General features: G+C 30.5%; 1 protein-coding gene across 2 annotated transcripts in view; it reads right to left on the reverse strand.

The window, feature by feature from the left end:
* The window catches only part of Oamb (Octopamine receptor in mushroom bodies), a 342,242-nt gene extending 316,343 nt beyond the window's left edge, over nucleotides 1-25,899 (reverse strand). For both annotated transcript variants that reach the window (XM_076409535.1, XM_076409536.1), the window contains exon 1: nucleotides 25,653-25,899. The gene's annotated coding sequence lies outside the window, so the exon portion shown is untranslated. The remainder of the gene's footprint in view (nucleotides 1-25,652) is intronic.
* Between the last annotated feature and the right edge of the window lie 460 nt (nucleotides 25,900-26,359).

Genomic DNA, 26,359 nt, shown 5'->3' on the forward strand with positions numbered 1-26,359 from the left:
ACTTCATTTTGACTCAAGCCAAATTAACGTATTTGTTACCTGCACAATTCGGTTAGTGCTTTGTTAAGATAAGAAATGCATTTACTAATGAAATATGCAATGAATCAGAAGTTAATATCACTAAAATTTATAGAAAAATCTTAATAACCTTTGGAATTAACTTTAGTATAATAATATACTATGTGTCCAGAACCATATCATTTACTATCAGTTCTTAAGCAAGAACATTTTTTATTACCTGTTCTTTGTTCACCAGATATCATATTCAAACAAAAGCTCTAATAAAATCAATCTCTCTAATCGAAATTCTAATAATTTTGTAAACAAAGAGACTAGTTATTTACAGCTTATTTCACAGCAGCATATACTTTCCGATGCAGCAAATACATTAGTTTGTTCTCTCTACAAAAAATGTAAAATATAATTTTACGCGATCATACTACTCTTAATGGTTTTTTTTGTCCAAACTTGTCGAAGCTCTTTAATAGTTCCTTCAATATGGAAATATCTTCATTTACTAATGTTTTAACACAGTCACTTTCCGTTTTATTATCGTTTAAATGTAAAATTTATGTGTTTTGTTTTCCGATACAAAAGTTCCTGCCAGTATTGTGAGGTACAGTGCTGTCAGATTTTGATTTAAAGTTATGCCTCTGTGAGTAAATTACGTACCGTAACAGATGATTTGAAAAGTTCCCGGTCTGAAACATAGATAGCGTTACTAAAATTAAATCCATATATTTTTTAGTTAGCCCTAACCCCCAAAAGATATAAATTTGACAGCTGTCGGATCATTAGTTTGCAAATTGTAGCATTTCGAGTGAAGCAACTTTTGTTATTGTCAAAAAAATGGATAAAAATGAATTTCGCGTGTTAATAATATACAGTGGAAACAAAAACTTGGCTTGATGCCAAGTTTCCAGACACTGCTCCATCAGAGATTGGTATGTTAAATTTAGACATGGTGAAATGAGCACCGAAGACAGTGAACGCAGTGGACGCCCAAAAGAGGTTTTTACAGACGAAACTATTTAAAAAATCCACAAAATGATTTTGAATGACCGTAAATTGGAACTTAATGAAATGGCAGACACTCTAAATATATTAATTGAACGTGTATATCATATCATTCACGAATATTTGGGTATGAGAAAGCTCGGTGTAAAGTGGGTGCCACGCGAGCTCACTTTGGGCCAAAAACAACAACGGGTTGATGATTTGGAGCACTGTTTGAAGACGATCAAACGTAATAAATCCTAGTTTTTGGCTCAATATGTGACAACGGACAAAACATGGCTCCATCATTTCACTCCGAAGTCTAATCGATAGTCATCTAAGTAGACTGCACACGATGAACCCCTTCCAAGGCGTCTGAAAACAACTCAACAGTTGGCTGGTAAGGTTATGGTGTCTCTATTTTAGGATGCGCATAGAATAATTTTCATTGACTACCTTGAAAAAGAGGGAACATCAACAGCGGCTATTACGTAGCGTTACTGAACTGTTTGAATGACGAAGTCGCCGATAAACGACCGCACTTGAAGAAAAAGGAAGTGCTGCTTCACCAAGACAATGCTCCGTGTGACAAATCAGTGAAAACGATGGCAAAAATCCATGAATTGGGCTTCGAATTGCTTCCCTGTCCACCGTATTCTCCAGATCTCAAAAGAATTCTCGATGGATAAAGTTTTCGCCGAATGAAAAGTTACCGCCGAAACTGAGGCCTATTTTGAAGCAAAGGGCAATCTATCTATCCAGGCTAGTTCGTATTTACAACAAATCATCCAAATAATATGCACTAAAAATTGCTAACGTGGACTGTTCAATAATATTTACGGGCGGCCAAGAACAGGTGACATCCCCAAGGAACATAAAAACTTCCCTGGTGCCTTTCTTTATTTAGTCTTGCTACTTTCGGTCAATTGCATTAATAGATTATTTCGTTACGTTCAGTAGAACACATTCACACTTATGAGACTAATTCATTCTCAGGTTATTTGAGACAAAATTTAAAACAAAATTATTGTAATCGATGATCCTCTGTACTTACTTATTTATGATGTATTTATTTTGATATTGCTCCTATTTGTTTCATATTTATCGGTGTTGTATTTATATATTTGGTGTAATTGTATTACCTTAAGCAAAAAAATATAATAGAGTTTGGTAAACACCTACTCCAAATATTCCAGAGGCTTAGGGACATTAATCAACAAAAAACAATCAATCAATCTTCTGGACAAACTTATATATCCAGTTCATAAACTTGCACACTATAAATAAATTTTCAGCTGGGGCCAATTGTTAAAGTAAACACTCTCTCCGAACATTGGATGAGATAGTTTTTAATGATGGTGATAACGATAATGAGAAGCTTCGGATAGTTATAATATAATTAGCTGTAATATAACAGGATTATTGCACTAAATGTTTGTAAATCCATATAATTCGCCAGATTCGGTTTATATTGTTAGATAATCATTATTCCCTGGAAAATTATTTGAATTATATTAAATGACATGCCATGTATTGTTAGATGAGATAATATAAAAGCGAATAATGGTCACAATAAAATTATTAATGTGATCATTAATGTAATTTGTTATTATTAATCTAGTATTAATACATAAATAAATAAGCTGTTCGATTTAAACTCGTTAAAACTTTACTGTCAAAATTACACTTTCCAATAGGACTCCGTTAGGATTCCCATTTTTTAACAAATTGAACTCCCATTGGTATATAAAATTAGATTAACAAGGTTTATCAAGTGACAATGTATCCACAAAAAATCACTGTTTGGATCTGGCCACGGCTATCACTACAATTTATTTTGATTCAGAATTAACGAAATTGAGGTGAATGGTATGTGATTTCTGTAGGACAAAGCTACTTGCCACACAGATGATGACGTCTCAAATGATCTTATCTATGAAGGATCATGGTAGGGCGCCACTTTAAAAACTTGGTAATTTTGTCAACCCGGATATCTTGATTTTTTTTGGTTTAGACGTAATGCCAATTGGAAGAAAGCTCTTGCTTAAAGTTTACAGAAGGTTAAAAAACTCCTATCCAGGTCAAGGATGTGTTTTTGGTGGAATTGGAAAAGAATTGTTCTTTATGAGTTGCTTAAATGCTCTGCTATCGAATAACTAAGGCGATTATACTAGGCAATTTAAAAAACAATTAAATTTGTCAGTAGGAAGCAGGTTTCCTTCCATGATTTCAATATTACGTTGATTATATCTTTACTAACTTCTTCAAACAGGCTTCAAAACAGGCTTATAAAAATTATTTGATTTTGTTTCTGTCCAGAGATCTCAGAAATTATGTAGTTATGTTGGAATTATTGTTTATCCAGAAGAGTGATAAAAGTTCTGGATCAGAACGACAATTCATATGAATAAATTCATTTAAAAAACGAAAAAAATAAAATCAATCACTTCATTAAGAGTATTAAAACATAATTTTTATAAATGTTATCAAGCGTAAGATGATAAAGATAATGAAAGCATTATAGAAAATATTTCATTTACATTAGAATCCCAGAAGTAGAAATTGGCATATTCTATGTCATGAATAGTAATTTATTTTAACGCGACAATTCTATTTATTTTTTTTTAATTCCCTTTTAGAATATTTAAAGAAAGTTTTTAGATATTTATACGTCTTGTAAGAATTCTGAAAGAATCAAAAAGGAGAAAATATAATCTCACATTGTATCACAAAAGAACTCTTCATCAGACACATATTTGATTTGAAACAAAAAACGAGAAAGTTCTCGAACGAAAAACTACCGCGACGTCTGCCCGATATCGAAATAAACCCTAAAAGATGACATTTACATGCATATAAAACAGATCTCTCATGTTTTTATGCTTATAATTTGATTCTATAAAAATCAGCATCTGAAAATCGTAAATAAAAGTTTCGTACGCTGGAAACGAAAATAAGAAGATGAAATTTTCGATGAGAAAAGTTACAAAAAGGAAGTCGGTATTGCTAAAGCGCCAAGATTATTTCACTATTCGGAGCACGCACACATCTATGAATTTGTACTGGGCTGTTATCTAGTTCAGAAACAATGTAACGCCATACGGTGAGAATATTTTGTTTGATTTTAGCTGTTAGTTACTTTTTCTGCAATCACATTGTATAAACCAACCAAAAAAACAAATACAAATATTTTTTTTAATTTAATTGACTTCAAAAAATAAATAAGGAAGTCACTAAAAAGTAATTGATAATGAAAATTAGATTGTTAACAAAAAAAGAAACGTTTTAAAGTAAAATATGTACATAATAATCGTCGTAATAACTAAATAAAAATAAACAAAATCCTTATTTAACCTATCTAGTATACGTATTTTATAGTATTTAGTTTAATACCTACCTAAACCTATTTATCTATTTACAATATTATTTTTACTACTACCAACTAATCACCTTGGAGTCGACGCCGAGCCCAAACAATACAAAAATAATAATATAGTTTTGTATCATATACACAAAATTAAATTACGTACTACACAAATCTAATTTGTATATTTTTATTCTACTTTTTAGTGAGTCCCTAATTTATTATTTGCAGTCGATTCAACTTTAGTGTTAGATATTTGCTCAATAAATTACTCAGTTATTTAATTAAGTATCAAAGCAGGTACGTCAAGAAAAGGTGCTGCTCATATGATGAAAAGTAGGAATAAAGAAACAATGATTAAAACTATAGAACGATTAAAGTTATTTGCGAAATGTTCTATCCAAACTAGGATTACAAATGTTGCCCGCCATTGATATGGTTAGCGCTTAAAAGACAAATTCAACAGCTTTTGCATTGAACGACTTCTGGTAAGCAAACTCTTACTAAAAAATCCTCAAAAACTTTTGTCGTGTATAGCGGTCCCGTCCCTGCTTTCATCATCAGCTCAGCTCCCCATAATAGTTACAGAAATATCCTCTAACTCCTAACCGTTGAGGAGTTGTATCTTCCGTCACATCAGCTCAGCAGTAACATTATATACAAATATCTGATAATTTTAGATAAAAAAATTGTGAAAACTTTGTACGTGCCTTTGAAATTTGAGGGCCTCCCTCGATTTCTCCGGATTCCATAATGACCTACTGACTTGGTTCCAATAGGACTACCTCGGAAGTACACTCTTTCGAAAAAAATAATTTTAAAAATAGGTCCACAATTGACGGAGAAATCATAGATATAAAAATATACAGTCGTACATAGAACCTCCTCCTTATTTTGAAGTCGGTTAGTTTTCGTTTTGTTTTAGAACAGCCTACGCTAACACATTCAGTAGATGATTGACTATAACATTACATCAACAATCAATAATTATGTTTAGTTTAACACATATGTGTATAAAATCTTTCATTTTCCAATTACATATAAAATGTTAACAAACGTATTGGTTGATAATATTGTTTCTGCTATATAAATTTTAGATAATCAACAAAACAATGACAAAAATCCAAATGATATTTTTTGTCATTAAATTTAAAATTTTCATAAAATAGTTCATAAAATTATATAGGTATAATACGGTTTCCTGGCTGGTGATGAATGCTTAAGTGCACGGCAGTGTCAGAAATGATCTGTCCGTTTTCACTCCAAAAATTTCAATGAACCACTACCTGGTCATAATATTTTATAAATTCATCAAAATAATTAGTTAATAAAATGAATTTCTAAAAAAATATTGGTCTCTATATATTATCAATCCAGAAAAATTATGTGCTGTGTCATGATACCACGTAAAAAAGACGTAGGTACATTTAATTTTCTGGCTATAAACTACAGTACTCCATTAATACATTATAAAATAATTATCTTTTTGAAAATCTATTAGATTTATATAAGTGATGGGACAAAAATTTGACACCATTTTGAATGCGCGCCATTTTAGTTATGTGACTTTGAGCCTTTTTTTACCTTTTCTTTGAGCAAATTTATAGGCGATCAAAATGGTAGCGGGGCTTTTGCCCCACGTTGTATCTCATACCTCTACAGATTTTCTTCTGTATGATTTACAGTCAAGCACTATTTATTCTTAGGTTCTGTAAATATTTTATTGAGTTCTATACCTCAGTGGTAAACTACATGGAAAAGTTCTTACCATAATAAATTTATGAATAGTAAATCATCATCAGTAGTATAATCAGAATAAAATAAAATATAGAAATTATAATAAAATGGTAGAAAATTAATTGAATAAAAATATAACTTTTCTTAACATTTAGTATTTCAATAAACTTTATTTTAACATAATTTAATTTTATTATAATTATAATACTATCAATATAATATAATATTATCATGTATCACTGGATTTAGAAAAAAATATAAAAAAGATTAGAACAAAATCTAAAGTGTCTAATATTAGAGTTTTGATATCTAAAGATAAGCTATAGAGCTTGTCTATGCGATATATTATAATTACGTTATTTTTCCCAAATTCTATAAAATAAAATAAGATTTATTTCTCGTAAATAAAAACTTATGTGTAGTACTGGTCATAGCAAATACCGAGCAGATTTTGGATAAGAATGTTTTCTGTTGACTGAGTTGTTTAACTTAAGAGGTACTTATTAGTAGCTAGAAAACATAGAAATATTTAAGTTTTATGTATTGTGTAAATCATTTAATACAAAAAATAACCTGAAAATGAAATCAGTAATAAATTCATACTGAATCAGTAAAGAGATCGGATCCTATATAGTTAAGAGGCAATATCCATGAAGAAGATTATCCAAAAAATCAGATCAAAAGAATCAGAGACTTTTCCATAACCACAGACGCACTGTATTAATTAACTTTGTAATGTAAAATTAGATGGATCGCATTTCTAAATAATGTGAATTATATAACTAATCAAGTTTGAACAATAATGTATGAACAATCTATAAGTATATAAGTAGAAGATATGGATATTGTAAGAATTAATGTATGGTGAATGTGGAGCTAGGTGGAGCTAGTGGGTAAAACAGCAGTTCGACAGTTACTAGACATAAAAGCAGGGCCGGATTAGCCTATAAATAAATTAACCAATGATTCAAGCCTTGGGGCTCACCTAAAAAATTAGCAACGAAAAATATTTTAGGACCGACGCTACTTTACTTAACCAATTGAAGCTTAAGTATTATATCTTCTACATAATAATAATTTTAGGTTATGTTGTTGTCAGATGTCCAAATCTCAGGATCACATTTTAAATTAATCAATTTTTATATGATTTAATTGTCGTATTTATTGTTGATTGTAAAATACTTATTTCTAAATATATAAATATAATAAATATATTAACCAAAAACTGTCGCGACCATGATTATTTTCTTGAATATTTTTATAGCCACGAAAAGAAATTGTTGAATATTAAAGAGTTTTCTTATTATATATATATATATATATATATATATATATATATATATATATACATATATATATATATATATATATATATATATATATATACATATATATATATATATATATATATATATATATATATATATATACATATATATATATATATATATATATATATATATATATATATATATATATGTATATATATATATATATAAATATAAACATATATATATATATATATATATATATATATATATATATATATATATATTATATTGATTGATATGTAATATGTATGTATATATGTAAGAAATATTTATATGTATATGCAGAATATTTTAAATGTAACTAACATACTTCAAGTAATACCATTTTATGAGCTTGCCAAAAATCCAATGGGTTTTCTAAACTCCCAATCAGTGACATTTCCAAACACTGCTTAATTTGTAAAGTTGTTGGATTACCTGGTGTAATAATCTGCCTTTCCTGCTGATAAAATAAGTGTTAACCAAAACTGTCGCGACCATGATTATTTTTTTCAATTTTTTTATAGCCATGAAAATAGATTGTTGAATATTAAAAAGTTTTCTTGTTAGAACATTTATTTATTAGAAATAGTTAGTATAAATATGTTTTATATATATTTTACAGTCTCCTTTTACCAACTAGAGGTTTATCTGGATTGGCCCTACAGTTTAACGTCGGTTCCGAACCACGGTCCTCGGCATTAAGCCTACCGACTGACGAGTGACCAACTTAGAAATCATCCCAGGAGACATCGGGTCTTACCCAACCCAGTTACTGGCGTGGTTGGGTTCATTTTCCTTGTCGGATTTTATACTCTTGCCGAGGACAATCACCAATATTAAACAATAACAAACATAAATTTACGGACATGCCCCAGCAGGATTCCAACCCGCGACTATCGCAACAGTAGAGCCGTCCTGTCTCCTTCACCACTGTTCCACCAAGCCGGCTAGTATACATATTGAATATAGTTTATCAACTCTTTATCGTTAATATTTTTCTACGAAATTTAACATATGCTACTGTAAAGTCCTCTTGAAATCGTTTCGAATAGATGCGATTTCTGGAATCTTTCGGATCTAAGTTTAGTTTTCAAGATATTGAGAAATCGATTTTGACAATCAAAAGGCTTGAACAAAAATCGAGAAAAAACCCTATTATTTCCATAAAAACAATCAAAAATATTTTATTATTTATCATTCACATTTTATGTCTATTACCCTATTGCTTTAATAATCTTAAAAAATAGCGATCCAAAATGCTGCAGTATTTATATACGTATAATATATTTTACAAGCAAACTACAAAATCCATAAAACCACATATATTACATATAAATCTATGTAAGCATAAACTCTAAACGTTAGTTTCAGGGTGGCGGCTAGGATGACAAAGTCAGAATGTTAAAATCAGTCGAATGAAACTAGAAGAAACGAAAATAGTAACTAAATTTACACGACTGAAACAGTCGATAGTGAATAGTAGTAAAATCAGTGGGACCGAAAATAGTGACTGAAAGTAGTCGACTGAAACAATCACTAATAAAAAGTAACAAAATCAGTCGGACCGAAAACTGCGACTGAAACAGTCGATAGTAAATACTAGTTAATTACTAAACAGTCGATAGTTGCTTTCAATCGATAGATCCCAACGCTTCTATTTATCAATACATAAAACTAATAATAACTAAATAATTGCATTTACATATCTAAAATACTAGTTCAGTCTAATTATTCATAGTTACATCAATATCTACAGTTCAATACCACTTAATATTTCAATATTAATTCAATAATAGAAATTATTGGCTGCCACAAAAACAAATTAATTATGAATGTATTAAAATTTTTTGTTAACCTCCGATATTAAATCTAACTGACTGATAAATATCAAAATGAATATTCGTATCTAAGTTAAATTTAAATATGTTGAACCTGATTATAACAGTTTTGGTTTTGCGGTATTATTTTTTATATATACTAAATTTTAATGAGCTACGTATATATTTTAGTCCCTGTATTTTAAACTCTTCTTCTAACTCTTACTTTCTGTGATTATCAGATATGAAATATGTGTGTGTTCATCATGTACCATTAGAGAAATGTATCTTAATCTATTAAAGTAATTTTATAATGAAAAGCTAGAGTTTTATTATCATATTAACTAATTTAAGCCATTTTTCACTAAGGTTCAGTCAAATTATTTGTAGGGCAGTAGATGAAAATAGTCTAACAAAAATAAATTTACCTAGTACACACATTATTCGAACTTAATATATTTTTCCACTTTACTTCCGAGAAGGGAATGTAGTTTTTCCTTCTCAGCTTAGGCTAACTAGTCTGTTTATGTTCCAGAAATGTTGATGTAAAACATTTCGATCGTTGAAAAAGTCAATTAAAGAATCAAAAACGTCCAGTTAATCGGAAGGATTTTATCTCGCCAAATTAGTGCGGAACTAAGTACCGAACATAAAGCGGTTTTATACCATTTGCATAAGACTGGATATAAAAAGAAGCTCGATATATAAGTTCCACAATAAAAAACGAAACGAAATGAATTCGAGTAATATTTTAAACAAATGATTATGAAAAAGTAAATTATGTACCGGAGAGGCCACACAAGCGGTTACAAAGCTCACATTAATACTAAGGAAGGCAACAGTAGCTATTTAGTATGATTGGAAAGTTCATCATGAGCTGCTTCAACTGAACGACTGAACAAGAGAATTAAAAAGAACTCTACAATTAGCCAAAAGAAAAAACGTTATCTTCTATCATAATCTAAATAATGACAAATATCATCAATTAATACGACTAATTGATAAATCTCTGTGATAAATTCACTTTAAAATACAGAAATTATTTCTTTTACCAGTTTACAATTTTACATCTTAATATTTGACAAATATAAGTAAGAACATGACAATGCAATGCCAACGTAACTATGAAAAATTATTATCATATTAAACGCTTAGAAATTCCCACTTCCTTTTTACCTTCGAGCTAAAAGCGATATATTGACATTCTTCTACTAAAGTCAGTTTATCAACCGTGTTCGGATTCTCTCGGATACAAACACACGGAACCTGAATTTTTATATACGTATAAAGATAGCATACCTTTATAATCTCACCTCACTAACAGCATAATATTTTTGACTCAATCATTACGCTAGTTTGTGTAATAAAATTTTTATCTGTAGCGACGCAATTTCCAGAAATAATCACTTAGTTATCACTAAGATGTATAGCTGTTTTTCATTTTTAAGTAGTGTATTTCATTATAATATAATAACATCATGATTATGACCTAAAAACTTATTTTCGTGGCTTATAAAAAAGCAAACGAATGTCAGCATGAGTTTTTTCAAAAGAATTTTGAACGATTCTTTTGAAAATGGACTGGATTAAAACATTATTATATGATGATATTTAATTTTAAACTACATTGTATAAGATTTCGTATTCTTTTGGTTGTTCGGGTATTGTTGGAACTCTTAAAAATAATGAATAAGTTGGGATAAATATATATTAGAAACAATATGATAATATAATTACATTTTACCTTTTTATAAAAATAACAAGATTATATGGTATATTCAGTAGTGAAAGAAAAACATGACATTACAAATGTTCGTCCTAATATATAGTAACAAAATTCGAGAATAAAAAAACCGTTAGCACTGTATTCACAGGGCATTTAAATTTTAGCAAGCAACTTTTTCAAATTCATAATATAACAATTTTAAGGATGTCGATAAATTAGATATATGGATATAACAGAAAATAGCTGTGAAAATAAACATAAGAAGTTATGGCTTAAAAACTGAATGTAGTCGATATGGTTCTGGAGATACTTAGTATATTATTTAAATTTTATTGCTGTTCATTGCCTATTAATTTCAGGTTTCATTAGTAAATGCATTTTGTAACAAAACACTACTCGAACATTGCAGGTAATAAATACCTTAATTTGTACATCAAGAATTAAAAATAAACTAGAAAACAGGTATCTTAAATACATACACTTATTTATAGGAAAGAATTTGAGAAAAAATGATGAAAAAATATAATATAGACTATGAATATTGCCTTGGAAGTGAAAGACTGTATTCTTTTGGAAGGTAAATTATTACGGATACATTTACAGAGTAAAATATAAAGATTTGTAGTAGTTTACTTTAATGAGTTAATGGAAATATGCAGAAAAATTAAAGAAGCTACAACTAGAATAAATTATACATTTTTCACAGTAATTTAGTAATTTGTTTGATATTTTTATACATTTAGAGATATTAGTAGAACAACGTATATTTTTTATCAATTATTATTTTAGTTAATAAGCATAGTGTTTACAAGATAATAGTAAATTAATGTTTGTAATAAAGTTTATTTATTATACCCACCAGTATACATCATATACCAGTGTACATGACCAGAAAACAAAGTGAAGAATATTTATCATATATATTTCATGTTATTATATTTAGTGCTCTAAGGTCACAGTTTTTAAAATTATCTTAATTATAATATATTTTTCGTGCTACATTATTTTCAACTTATTAATATTTTGTTACGATAATTATGGCGATTTTATATAAAGGTAACCTTATATTTTTTATAATTAAAGTGATTTTGTAATATATTTAATACACCTGTATTATAGAAAAATAATATTACAAAGCATGATTATCAATAATTATCAATAAATTAAAACACTATTAGAGCGAGTCAGTGTTTGAGATAGAAAACATATTAACATTATACTATTGTATTACTCGATTATTTTTTATTAATATAATTAACTATAATAATTAGTTATACCAACTTAATAAAATTTCGTCGAATTTTGACCAATGGGCTATCACTATACTAATAACAAGTCAATTGAAAAGTCCCCGGCCTTCCAGAGTAAAACACATTTGTTTGGCAAAATTAGTTTTTCTATTCAACGTAGTTTCCTTCAAGGATGATAAACTGATCAAAGCGATCCTTCAACTTTTCGATAGTGTTTCAACAACAGTTTCGTGGATCACCTCTTTATTCGACGAAAATTTCTTCTCAGCGAGAATTCTTTTGAGATCTAAGAACAGAAAATAGTTGGCGGGAGGCAAATTTGGAGAATACAGTGGATGATCAAGCAATTCGGGGCGTAATTCATGGATTTTTGACACGGTGCATCGTCTTGGTGAAGCAGCAGTCCAATAACACTATGTGATAGTTGATGGTCCTTCCTTTTTTAAGGTAGTCAATGAAAATTATTCCATGCGCATCCTAAAATACAGACGCCATAACCTTGCCAGCCGACAGTTGCATTTTCCAACGGTTTGGGGTGGGATCATCGTGTGCAGTCCACTCGGATGACTGTCGATTGGACTTGGGAGTGAAATGATGTAACCATATTTCATCCATTATCACATGTCGATGCAAAAACTCGGGTTTATTACGCTTGATCATCTTCAAACACCGCTCCGAATCATCAACTTGTCGTTGCTTTTCGTCAAAAGTGAGCTCACGCGGCACCCACTTTGCACAGATCTCCCTCAAATCCAAATATTCGTAAATAATATGATGTACACTTTCAGTTGATATCTTTAGAGTAGCTGCTATTTTATTCAGTTTCAATTTACGGTTACTCAAAATTATTTTGTGGATTTTTTTAATGTTTTCATCGATAACAACCTCTTTTGGGCGTCCACTGCGTTCAACGTCTTCGATGCTCCTTTCACCACGTCTAAACTTAGCTTACCAATTCTTGATGGTTTATTTTCCTGGGATAGTGTCCCGTAACTCGGGATCAAGCCAAGTTTTTGCTTCAACGGTATTTTTGCCCTTCAAAAAGCAATATTTTATCAATAGGCAAAATTCCCTTTTATCCATCTTTTTCACAATAACAAAAGTTGCTTCACTCAAAATGATATAACTCAGAAACTAATGATCCGAGAGCTGTCAAATTTATACACTCATCTTTTGAGGGTTACTAAAAAACATATAGATTAAATTATAGTAGCGCCATACATTTTTCAATTAACTCGTTATATTGTTAGATGTAATTAATAAAAAAGACGGTCTTCCTACTACAGCGATAGTCGCTTGCTTTATACTTGTCATGTCATGATTTACATTATGCTGTGATTATAAATGTAGATGTCCATAAGTAACAGTGTAAAATAAAACAAGGAGTAACTATTCTAGTGCAGATTAGAAAAGACAGAAAGTTTTCTGAGACGGCCTCTTAGTTAGGATGGTTTATTGCCAAGTGTTAATGCTGAGGACGGTCCAATGAAGTGATGAACCAATAGGCACAGTCCAGATAAACCTTAACTGGTACAAAGGAGACTAAAATATACAAAATATATCGAACACGACAAGTACAATCTATATCAATTCGAATGAGAGTTTTAGCCAATTTAAGCGCTTGAAATTTGTTCTTCAAAATTGTGTTGTATATGTAGTGGCCTCATAATAATTATTTGATACGCAGATATGTTCATGTTAAAACAGATAATTAAAAAAACCCACAAATAGTAACGATTTTAGTTAGACATAATCTATAAAAATTTCAACCCTATCTAAAAAATACCTATTCTTAAATAATACAATTTATGGGTAAAGATTTTTATGGATAGAGTATTTCGCGTTCATTTCCGGACTTGCAGCAACATTTTTCATTGATATGAGCTGGAAAAATAAAACGCACATCCTCGGTTACAAAAAAAAAGTTATTTAACATCGCCCTAATATTAACAACGAACTAACTAAAAAAAACAAGTTACTTTTGATTTTTATAAAGGCACCAGTATATTGTATATATGGTAGGTCCTATTTATCTGGTATAAAACAAACGACAATGAAAATAAAGTCTCACCTGATTTTCCCTCAGAATTTCAGTGATACGTTCGTAGCCTTATCGAGGGAAAAAAGAAAAACTTTTACTGTGTCTACATAAGTACTTTCTTCATTATCTCCCTTTCTTTATCCTCTTTCCTTCTATTATTTTACCTCAAATAAACTTTCACTTCAGCCGTCGTTACTCGATAGTGGTCGAATTTTCTTCTTAACCTCACTGATACATTAGTAATTGGATAGGTTTTAAGTGTTCTTACTTGCCGGTAATAAATGTTATATTGTCGGTATAAATCGTGAAAAAAATATTGGATTTTGGTGTGGTATAATCAAAATTTCCACATATATCTGACCCCTGATTAACAAATTGTTACAAATTTAATCAACTGGTATTGCCTTCATACATGTAAAAATGTAAATAAATTGATACGGTAAACCTAGAGTGAAGTTGAAGCGGGTTAATTAACCACAACCAATTCTTTGACTCATAGTTGGGGCTTTTATGTTAGGCGTGAAGGTAAAAGGTATATGAAAATATTTGTTTGAATTTCTCAATGATACAGAATTTCGCCTAAAACATATGTTAGACTTTTGAAAGATCATAATTGAAAATCAACAAATGAAATGAAAGGTTACAAATCTATACGACTAGTACGAATAATATCTAAGGAATTTGAAATACTTTAAGTGAAATAAATAAAACCAGTTATAGCGAGAGAGAGAAACCCTACACCCCAGTTTGGGTTAATTAAAAAGAATTCCAGGCAACAAATGACCAGGAGCATAGCATAATAGATGTAGTTGAAGACGCGAAAACGTATCTTCAGCTGTGGTTTACCACAAGCCCTTGGTAAGGTACGCTATGATGGCCTCATAAGCTATAGAAAATGATACCGAAACAAGTAGGTGTACCACAAGGAAGCATATTCTATACCTAATTTACATATGTCATATACTACAATGGAAAGTATCACTATAGCTACATTTTCTGATGAAACTTTAATTCTTGTTTTGGGAGACAATAGCGAAGAAGCCACTCAAAAATTACAACACGTAAGAGACAATGTAAATAATTGGACCCAAACCCGGAAATTAAAAAATAACTAAAGTAAATCTGTGCATGTTTAGTTGACGTATAATCAGACATTACAAGCACCAATAACAGTAAAATAATAATCATTCCATATAGCAGCAATACTAAGTGTATCGTAATGAACCTTGATGCAAACCTCTGAAAGATACATGTAAAAAAGAAAAGGAAAGAACTAGAGTTCAAATGTAGGAAAATATATTGTTAATTGGACGAAAATCTATACAAGCAAGTATTGTAACCTATACGGACATGTTTTGTAAGTATACCCAGATACTACAGTACTGATTGCTTACCCCGAGACTTTCATATATCACTCAGCAGGAAACGAAGAAAATATTAAGCAGACATGAGAAGACACTCCTTGTATATTTTACTCTCTCTATATATATATATATATATATATATATATATATATATATATATATATATATATATATACATATATATATATATATATATATATATATACATATATATATATATATATATATATATATATATATATATATATATATATATATATATATATATCTAGATTTAAGTTGTAAAGATAAATTGTAGGTTAGTCGATGTTCGATGATTTTTGTTAGAATGACCGATGATAGATTAAAATGAAATGATGAAAAAATTACCGAAGATGAGTTTATATAAAACAATATTAAATCACTTTAAAAAAGGCATTTATTGAGAAAACTTGGTACTATATACTTTAACCAAAATATTTCCTATCACTCTTTACCAGTTTTTTCCTTATTATTAGAAGCATGATGATACCGCCTAAAAATAACTGGATAGGAAAATGTGGCCGAACGTTCGCTCATGCAAGATAATGTATTTGCATTTCTTACTCGCTATTGCTGACCTTTTTACAAGAATACGTCATTCACCCGTTTCTTTCGGCTTTCTTAGCAGCTTATTTTTAAACCTTGCTGATGCCACTGTTTACACAATAAGACTTTATGGTAATGAATATTCCTCTTCGATGTCGAAATGGATGATTTTCCTTAACTAACCCATAACTTCTTGTATTTGGGAGCATCCTAGCCGACCCACTTTTTATGACCACTCGTAATACGTCTCAGTGCTGAAACGGTTCGAAATGGCATATTTAGTCAATTTGTGTAGTGGCCATATTCCTTTCATTTAGGTCTTTCCCGTCATATATGCACGTCTGATAATAGTTGATTCATCCAAAAAAGACTGTTAACACCTTCGCTACCAATAGAGTGCTAGCGCGTAATGTGAAATGTGCATTGCATTTAGTTCATTGCCTTGCATTTAGTTCGGCATTAGCAGCGTGCTCGTATAGGCATTATCTGAAGACTACATTTGAGTCATTTACGTGCTTGGTTTTGATTTTTCCTTTTTGATTCATATGTATTTCAAAAAATATCGATATATTTCAGGCCCTCTCGTCCTAAAAGTGGAAAAATAGATATGAAACGTGCCCTAACTTTACAATAAATATTCAGGCAATCGTATTTCAATTTACAACTTTCGTTTGTCTGTCATAAAATGGTTATTAAAGGCTCCGTCTAAACTTATTTCCAGAGATTGTCAGCGAACATGTTTTTAAAATATGAGAGGAGAAGAGAGCTGGAAACGTAATGAGGAAGCAACCAAAAATTATTATTTACAAAAAAAGACACTATTTATGTATGCACTGCGTGTCCTGAATATCCTGAGTGACCTCTTTTGATTTATCTGAGTAGAGTTTTTATTTATTTTGTGAGTTTTAGTGAAAATTTGTACTAGCATATGGTTGTTCATTTATTTCTATTGACATCTCAATTTACTTCAATAGTTATTTGGTTTGACTGTAGTAACATTTATTTAGTTATTTTCTTTTCGTTTTTCTTATTATTTTTTTATCTTATTTTAGTAGTTGATTCATTTCCATTATGTATATAATTTTGTTATAGTATATTAAATTATATCTTCCAATCAACAATCTATTTTCCTATTCTGTCCATTTGCCTATCAGGCTCTGGCGCGTGATATAAACAAATGTAACACACGTTAAAAAACGGTATTAGGAATATTTTAATATTATAATTTAAAAAAAAAGTCCGTTTCTAGGGTAAGTATTTGATCCCAGATTGGCAGCGAAGGTGTCAATCTGTTTGAAAGTTCTTTACAATCATTGTCTTGAACTTGTTTGGTCTTCCCAGTTATTCATTGCTATTGGCATTAAAATCTTTCAAATTGTAGAAAACAAAACCGACAGTTGATATCACAATCAACATAGGTTTCTATTGGTTTTTGATAGGATTCGGAAGCAGATTTCTTTAAATTAAACAGCAAAAATAATGAGTGTCGAAAACTGAATATTTAGCGTTCATAACTAATATTTCTATATAGTGAAGAAGTCAATAATACTAAATAGAAAAGTATTATTTTATGTAGAAAAGTGCTAAAACTGTCGAATTATACGGCGTTATTGAGTGAAGTGAATGGCAAAGCATGAAAAATGATCAAGTATAACTAAGTGATGTCAAGTTTCAATTTCTTGACTATGCACCATACTCATCTGACTGTAGCGACTTGAGGCATGTCGAATTTTACGTCGTCGAATAACTGTCTACAAAATACCCAGAAATATAATCCCAGATGTTGAACATGGGCGGGGTGCTAGCAGCGATAACGATTATCTGGCAACCCCGAGACGACTATCTAGGATGTTATTTAAGGGTGCTTTCATTATTCAGTATCTGACCAGCCTTCAGTTTAGACGTGCCACCATCGACTGCCCAAGCTTTATCTACAGGTAAATCCAGCGCCGATACCTTTCATTTATTTCTATTTCTTTAAAATTTTATATCGTCAATAAATAACGGCCACATCATGTATCCAGAACTATTTCATTTCGTTTTTATCTCCATTCACTGAGCCATATCATTTACCCTAAAGTGGTGGCACCGACGTGATATTTCGCAAAATTGGGTTTGGACTCATGAATGGAGGATATGTGCAACATGGTGTATTTTACATTATAACGGTCACGTTAAACGTTTTTTTTTTTAATAAAATTTTCAATATTTTTAGGTCGAATCTTTTCTCATATTACTTTTGTTCCTTCAACATTACATTCTTTCAAACATTTAATCCATTTTAATTTTATTTAAAATGAACTTTAATTTCATTTCATTATCTCCATTTCATTTTTTATTAAATTTTTGTCCAAATTTTATTTCTTTCGCAATCTTTTGAAATCTTAGAGCTTTTGACATCACTATCTGATCATCAACATGTCTAGTAAGCATTTCTTTTGGCACTATGTTTAAATCATAATGTCATAATTGCTCCGCTCACAATCGTTTCGCTCGCAATCTCAGTCATATTGGCAGGCATGTTAATTTGAAAGATTTTGGGCAGCTTCGGTCGTATACCGTCGTTATTTGTTTTATCTTGATTACCGTAACGTATGTGACTACTGATTAGTCACAGAGCAGCCCCAGAAGCTAGGTACCGATTGTCACCACTGTAGACTCGTTATGTCTTCGCTGCGGTAACAGAATTGCCAATGTCTCGTCGTCGAAGAAATAGTTAGTCCGTTTTGTCAGCCGTATAAGGCAGTTTTTTTTAATTATATCCAAATGTTTTAAAGCTCTTTCTATACAACATACTTTTTTATATATCTATATATGGTATTTAATTTTTTTTTCGCACCTCTTTTGTATATTTTTTGTTACGAATTATATGTAAAATCCTAGCAGGGGAGTATTGTAGCGATCTTGAGGCATGTCGAATTTTACATCGTGGAATAACTGTCTACAAAATACACAGAAATATAGTCCCAGATGTTGAACACGGCCGGGGTGCTAGCAGCGGCAACTATGAAACGATAACGATTATCTGGCAACCCCGGGACGGTTATATGGATTGTTATTAAGCGTTCAGATCAGACGTACCACCATCGACTGCCTCAGCCTCGTCTACAGGTAAGCCCAGCGCCGATACCTTTAATTTTTTTATTGTTCCTTAATATTTTATATATCGTCAATAAGTACCGGTCACATCATGTAAACATAACTGTTCATTTACCCCAAATGACGTTAGATTTAAACATTAAATATTATTAATAAAGGCTTGGAAATTTAACTCAAATAAAATAGTAGAACGGAAAAAATATCTATTTTGAGGACAATGATCCATTATTCTATAAAAAGAGCACGAAAAAAACCAAAAGAAAACACTGGCCGGTTAGAAGCGAAAATAATTTTAATACAAGCAACTCTACAATAAATTTTATTTACTCAAGTAGTTGAAATTGTGCCCAGGCACACCCTATATAAAGCGTCATGCAATTTTTCTAATGGCTGATTCTAATTTTAACACAGCTGCCACAGCTAATTGCAGGTTACTGCTTAATATTTAAATCAATCACTTCAATGGCTGTTTTTGTATTTGTTTTTAATACACTCGTCCGAAAGAATGATACTTAAATTTACTGGTCGCACGGTATGATCGTACTCGTCACGTACAAACGAGTATAATTATTGAACATTGTAAATACTGTCATAATTTTCAGCCGCGACATATTTAGAACAAGATTTAAACATATAATTTTGCAAATTTTCACGTTATTGAATAACAACGTGATTTCCCGAACCAGAAACCTGTTTGACATTCTTTGACATATCAAAAGACCCCCAAATGAATTTGTTTTATCATCACAATATAAAATCGTAGGAATAATTCTATAAATCGTGGGAAATTATTGGATATTACTTACAGTGATAAGCTGTATAAACATATTCATATTTTAAAGTTTTTCTGATAATATTTCTTTCAGTTTAAAATATATATATATATATATATATAGTATATAGGAAATCACAAGACGGTGAACCCAATGACAAGAAAAGTAGATGAAAATATTTTTGAGCTGCTTCAAAGCCTGCTACTTTAAACTATTTTTATGAAGATTATATATGAATCTTACAAATTGTATATATATAGTATGTTATATATATCAGGCCAATAAATTAATTTCAAGAGATTTACAAAAGGTTACTCCATATTAAATCGCGTCGGGTACATTCATAGCCAAGTTCATGTTGAAGCCTCTCTTATATGCATCACTTTTCACTATTTGTTAATGGAAGTTCGAGATAAAAAAAACAAAAACTTCAGTTCGCTTAAAATGTCTGAATTTGTACCGAGTAAATCGCAATTGTGAGAAGTACTACTTCCTTACTTCAATATGAAGAAAAACGGGGCTGAAGATTATCGAATACTGTGTAAAGTTGTAAAGTAAACAACCATGATATATCGATTACAATATGTGAATACTGGTTTAGACGTTTTGAAAGTGGTGATTTCGACACCAAAGTCAAAGAGCATTCTGGACAGTTAATAAACTTGAAAACATACTTTGAAGGCATTACTCAATGAAACCATCATCGTGGTACGCCATCGACTACAATTGATGCGTTTGAGCTAAGTACTGCGCGAAAAAATATCCTCCGGTTTACGAGCAGAGATACAACAAGATTATTCTTCAGCACGTCCACAATCATCCACATGTTTCAAAACCGGTGAAGATATTAAAATGATTTTAAAGTGCTACTACATCTGTCGTATGTCTGTCGTCGTCGACCTTGCTCCTTCTGATCACTACTTTTTCCGATATATGAATGTGGTCTGTGCTCATACAGCGCTTCACCTTTTATACAGATACAAAAAAAATTCCTGAAATATGCCGAAATATAATGGCTATCGATAGACAGTACTTTGAGTAAAATACAATGTACCGATTTTTCACAATGAAGCTTCAAAAAATCCTTTACAAATATAATATTAATTGTTCATGGAGAAACTAATATATTTATATTCTTTAGTCGTTTTAGTTTTAGTAAAATAACAGGTCAATTGCAAAGTCCCCTGCCTACCATAGTAAAACACTTTTTTTTTGGCAAAATTAGTTTTTTTTATTCAACATAATTTCCCTCAAATAATACACTGATTATAGCGACCCTTCAACTTTTCAATACCATTTTTGTTGTACGATTTGTCCTTTGTTTCAAAACATGCCACAGTTTCGGCGATCACCTCTTCATTCGACGAAAATTTCTTCCCACCGAGCACTCTTTTGAGATCTGAACAGGAAATAGTCACTGGGGTTAGATCTGGACAATGCGGTGCATGAAGAACCAATTCGAAGACCATTTCATAGGTTTTTGTCATCGTTTTCACTGACGTGTGCCATGGTGCCTTGTCTTGCTGAAGCAGCACTTTCTTTTTCTTCAAATGCGGCCGTTTTTCAGCGATTTCGTCCTTCAAGCTGGCCAATAACGCTATGTTATAGATCGCTGTTGATGGTCCTTCCTTTTTCAATGAAGTCAGTGAAAATCATTTCATGCGAATCGCAAAAAGACGCCATAACCTTGCCAGCCGACTGTTGCGTTTTCAAACGCTTTGGAGCGGGTTCATCGTGTGCAGTCCACTCGGATGACGGTCGATTGGACTTCGGAGTGAAATGATGGAGCCATATTTCATCCATTGTTATACATCAACGCAAAAACTCGGGTTTATTACGCTTGATCATCTTCAAACACTGCTCCGAATCATCAACTCGCCGTTGTTTTTGGTCAAAAGTGAGCTCGCGCGGCACCTACTTTGCACAGAGTTTTCTCATGCCCAGATATTTTTGAATGATATGACGTACATGTTCACTTGATATCTTTAGAGTCATCTATTTCATTCAATTTCAATTTAGAGTCATTTAAAATCATTTTGTGGATTTTTTTAATGTTTTCGGCGGTAACAAACTGTTTTGGACATCCACTGCTTCCACCGTCTTCGGTGCTCATTTCAGCACGTCTAAACTTAGCATACCAATTCCTCATGGTTGATTTTCCTGGGGCAGTGTCCAGAAACTCGGCATCAAGTCAAGTTTTTGCTTCAACGGTATTTTTGCCCTTCAAAAAGAAATATTTTATCAACACGCCAAATTCCTTTTTATAATTTTTTTTCACAATAACAAATATTGCTTCACTAAAAATGCTATAATTCTCAAACTAACGATCCGACAGCTGTTAAATTTATACAGGCATCTTTTCAGGTTTACGGCTAACTAAAATACATATAGATATAATTCTAGTAGTGCCATCTATTTGTCAGGCAGGGAACTTCTCAATGGACCTGTTATATGAATTTGAAATATCATCTAATATATATGAATAAAATCGCAAGACCGAGAATATAGTGACGAGGTTATTTGACGAAAATTCAAGCTCTATTTCTCAAAGAAACTGCTTAAAATTGTTTAATTATATTTCACTTAAATACAGATAAAATAAAATGAATATGAATATTTGTCTATACAGCAAGGATACTGCATAGACAAATATTTACACAATAAAAACTCATATATCTTAGTTTTGCTTCAGTATTTTTACTTTTACAAAGTTATATTATATTAATGAATTATGAATATCATCAGACATTTATGTGACATTGATATATTATCTTTTTTAAATTAGGTATTAATTATAATATTTGTATAATTAATAACCAACATTTATTTATATAACTGAATCAATATATGATAAGTAGAGTCATAGATTTTTTTTTGTAAAAGCAATTATCTTATTCTATAGCTTTAAAAAATTTAAAATGGACATATATAAAGAGCACAAATGTGTACACTTTTCACACAAAATATATTCCCACAATAATCATTAATAGATCATATTTTTATTGTAGTCCTTTAATTACTACATAAATTCATTCAGAGTATCTGATAGTCATGATTTAACATAAATATAAAAAATACTGTTATCAGTAATATTGAAAAAGTTAGTCCTTTCATAGTTAGTCATTATTTTTAGTCAAAATTAGAGTTAACATAATAAATTTTACCTATATAGCTTAGTAAAAATATTTTAACTATTAGCGAAATTTATACCAACTTCAACTATTTGTCAAATCAATGGCACTGTTACCTCATATTAATTCTCTACAGAAGAAAAAAATCCTGTCGAATTTTTGTTCAACCGTTTTTGAACAATCAGCTTTAGTATAACAAATCGAAATCAATTTTTACCCACATAGCTTAATCAAGATATTTGAACTAATAAATGGTCAAATGTTTAAATTAATATCAATTTTTTGTCATAGCAATAATTCCTTCATAAATCAGCAAGAACTATTTTTTTCCGCTTATTTTAAGTTTCTGTATATTCAATATGTAACATTATACATTCATTATTGAATATAACGTTACAGCTTTTATGAATGAATGAAGTCTCAAGATGCAGAACGTACTGACTGAGTACTGAGTAACAATTTCTTCTTTAACAAAACCTCTTACTACTTTTTGCAAAAATTAAAATTTTAATATTAGAAAGGACGTTTTATTAAAAACGCTGTTACCTTAAATTAATTCTCTATGTAAGAAAAATTCCTGTCGAACTTTTGTTCTACTGGTTCTGAACAATCAGCTCTAGTATAGCAAATTTGAATCAATTTTTAGCCACATAGCTTGATTATTAGAGATATTTTAACTAATAAATGGTCAAATGTTTAAATTAATAACAATTTTTTTGTCACAGCAATAATTCCTTCATAAGTCAGCAAGAACTATTTTTTTCCGCTTATATTAAGTTTCTGTATATTCATTATGTAACATTATATATTCATTATTGAATATAACGTTACAGCTTTTATGAATGAATGAAGTCTCAAGATGCAGAATGTACTGACATGAGTACTGAATAACAATTTATTCTTTAATAAAACCTCTTACTACTTTTTGCAAAAATTAACATATTAATATTAGAAAGGACGTTTTATCAAAAACGCTGTTAACTTAAATTAATTCTCTATGTAAGAAAAATTCCTGTCGAACTTTTGTTCTACTGGTTCTGAACAATCGGCTCTAGTATAATAAATTTGAACCAATTTTTAGCCACATAGCTTGATTATTAGAGATATTTGAACTAATAAATGGTCAAATGTTTAAATTAATAACAATTTTTTTGTCACAGCAATAATTCCTTCATAAGTCAGCAAGAACTATTTGTTTCCGCTTATATTAAGTTTCTGTATATTCATTATGTAACATTATACATTCATTATTGAATATAACGTTACAGCTTTTATGAATGAATGAAGTCTCAAGATGCAGAACGTACTGACATGAGTACTGAATAACAATTTATTCTTTAATAAAACCTCTTACTACTTTTTGCAAAAATTAACATTTTAATATTACAAAGGACGTTTTATCAAAAACGCTGTTAACTTAAATTAATTCTCTATGTAAGAAAAATTCCTGTCGAACTTTTGTTCTACTGGTTCTGAACAATCAGCTCTAGTATAACAAATTTGAACCAATTTTTAGCCACATAGTTTAATTATTAGAGATATTTGAACTAATAAATGGTCAAATGTTTAAATTAATATAAATTTTTTTGTCACAGCAATAATTCCTTCATAAGTAAGCAAGAACTTATTTTTTCGCTTATATTAAGTTTCTGTATATTCAATTTGTAACAATGAATGAAGTCTCAAGGTGCAGAACGTACTCACATGAGTACTGAGTAACAATTTCTTCTTTAATAAAATCTCTTACTACTTTTGGCAAAAATTTAAATTTTAATATTAGAAAGGACCTTTTATAAAAACGCTGTTACCTTAAATTAATTCTCTATGTAAGAAAAATTCCTGTCGAACTTTTGTTCTACTGGTTCTGAACAATCAGCTTTAGTATAACAAATTTGAACAAATTTTTAGCCACATAGCTTAATTATTAGAGATATTTGAACTGATAAATGGTCAAATGTTTAAATTAATATCAATTTTTTTGTCACAGCAATAATTCCTTCATAAGTCAGTAAGAACTATATATAACTTTTTTCCGCTTATATCAAGTTTCTGTATATTCAATATGTAGTATTATACATTCATTATTGCATATAACAATACAGCTTTTATGAATGAATGAAGTCTCAAGATGCAGAATGTAGTAATATGAGTATTGAATAACAAGATTTTTTTTAATTAATTAAAACTTTAACAAAAACTCTTACTACTTTTTACAAAAATTAAATATTAGTAGGTTTCAATATTTATAAGTTTCTGAAGTTTAATATGTAATACAATACATTCGAAATCCGGTTTCAATTTCACTTTTTAATATAACGTTGCCGCTTTTATAGCTGAATGAAGTCTCAAGATGGAGAACGCGTTGACATGAGTGTTGTATGACAATTTTTTCATTATTAAAACTTTTTACTATTTATTTGCAAAAATTATAAACTTAACATTAGAAAGATGGTGTTACAAAAAGACACAGTTACCTTGTATTCGTGCTCTATACAAAAAAAGATTCCTGTCGAACTTTTGTCCAATCAGCTTCAGTATAACAATTTTTGTTCGCACAAAATTCAACGAACGAATAGTTTTTTTTATTCCGCCCGACACTTTACCTACATGAATTGTTTGAAAGGGCGCGCGCCAAAAGTCGGTCCGTGTTGGCCGACGTCGAGCGTCTCGACGCCCAGCTCGTTCCTGTGACCCGTTTCGTGTCGCCGTCAGAAGCACACTGGAGCGTCTCGGTGAGAACGCCGCCAACGAGCTGGTGCATCGACGCTGCAGACGACTATCGGTCTCCTGGCCCGACATTAAACCCACCCGATAAGAAATCGTACAGCTTTTTCGGCAGCTATATTTCCGGGAAAGTTCAGACGTCACTTCTTCTGCTATCAAGCCGAGAAAAAAGTCCGTTATGTGTCTTTTTATATTAAAAATAATAATTAATTATGTTTTCCATTAAACTGTTGAATATATCACAAATTTTTCATATACTTTTTTAAGTTTTGTTGTTTTATTTCTTACATATTTGATAACTGGGGCAGTAATAGGAGTTGGTAAGGCTCTTCCCATTTGAATTCATTCAGTTAACGGAAATCAAATTAATTATCAAGAAAACAAGACAGGCTGATATTGGATGATGGCTAATTCAGCAGTATTCGAAGCATTCTTTGGTATAGTTGAGTGAATTCGA

Source organism: Rhynchophorus ferrugineus, unplaced genomic scaffold, assembly GCF_030347505.1.
Source record: "Rhynchophorus ferrugineus isolate W39M unplaced genomic scaffold, kcgeb_rfMv2 rfM7, whole genome shotgun sequence".
Classification (NCBI taxonomy): domain Eukaryota; kingdom Metazoa; phylum Arthropoda; class Insecta; order Coleoptera; family Curculionidae; genus Rhynchophorus; species Rhynchophorus ferrugineus.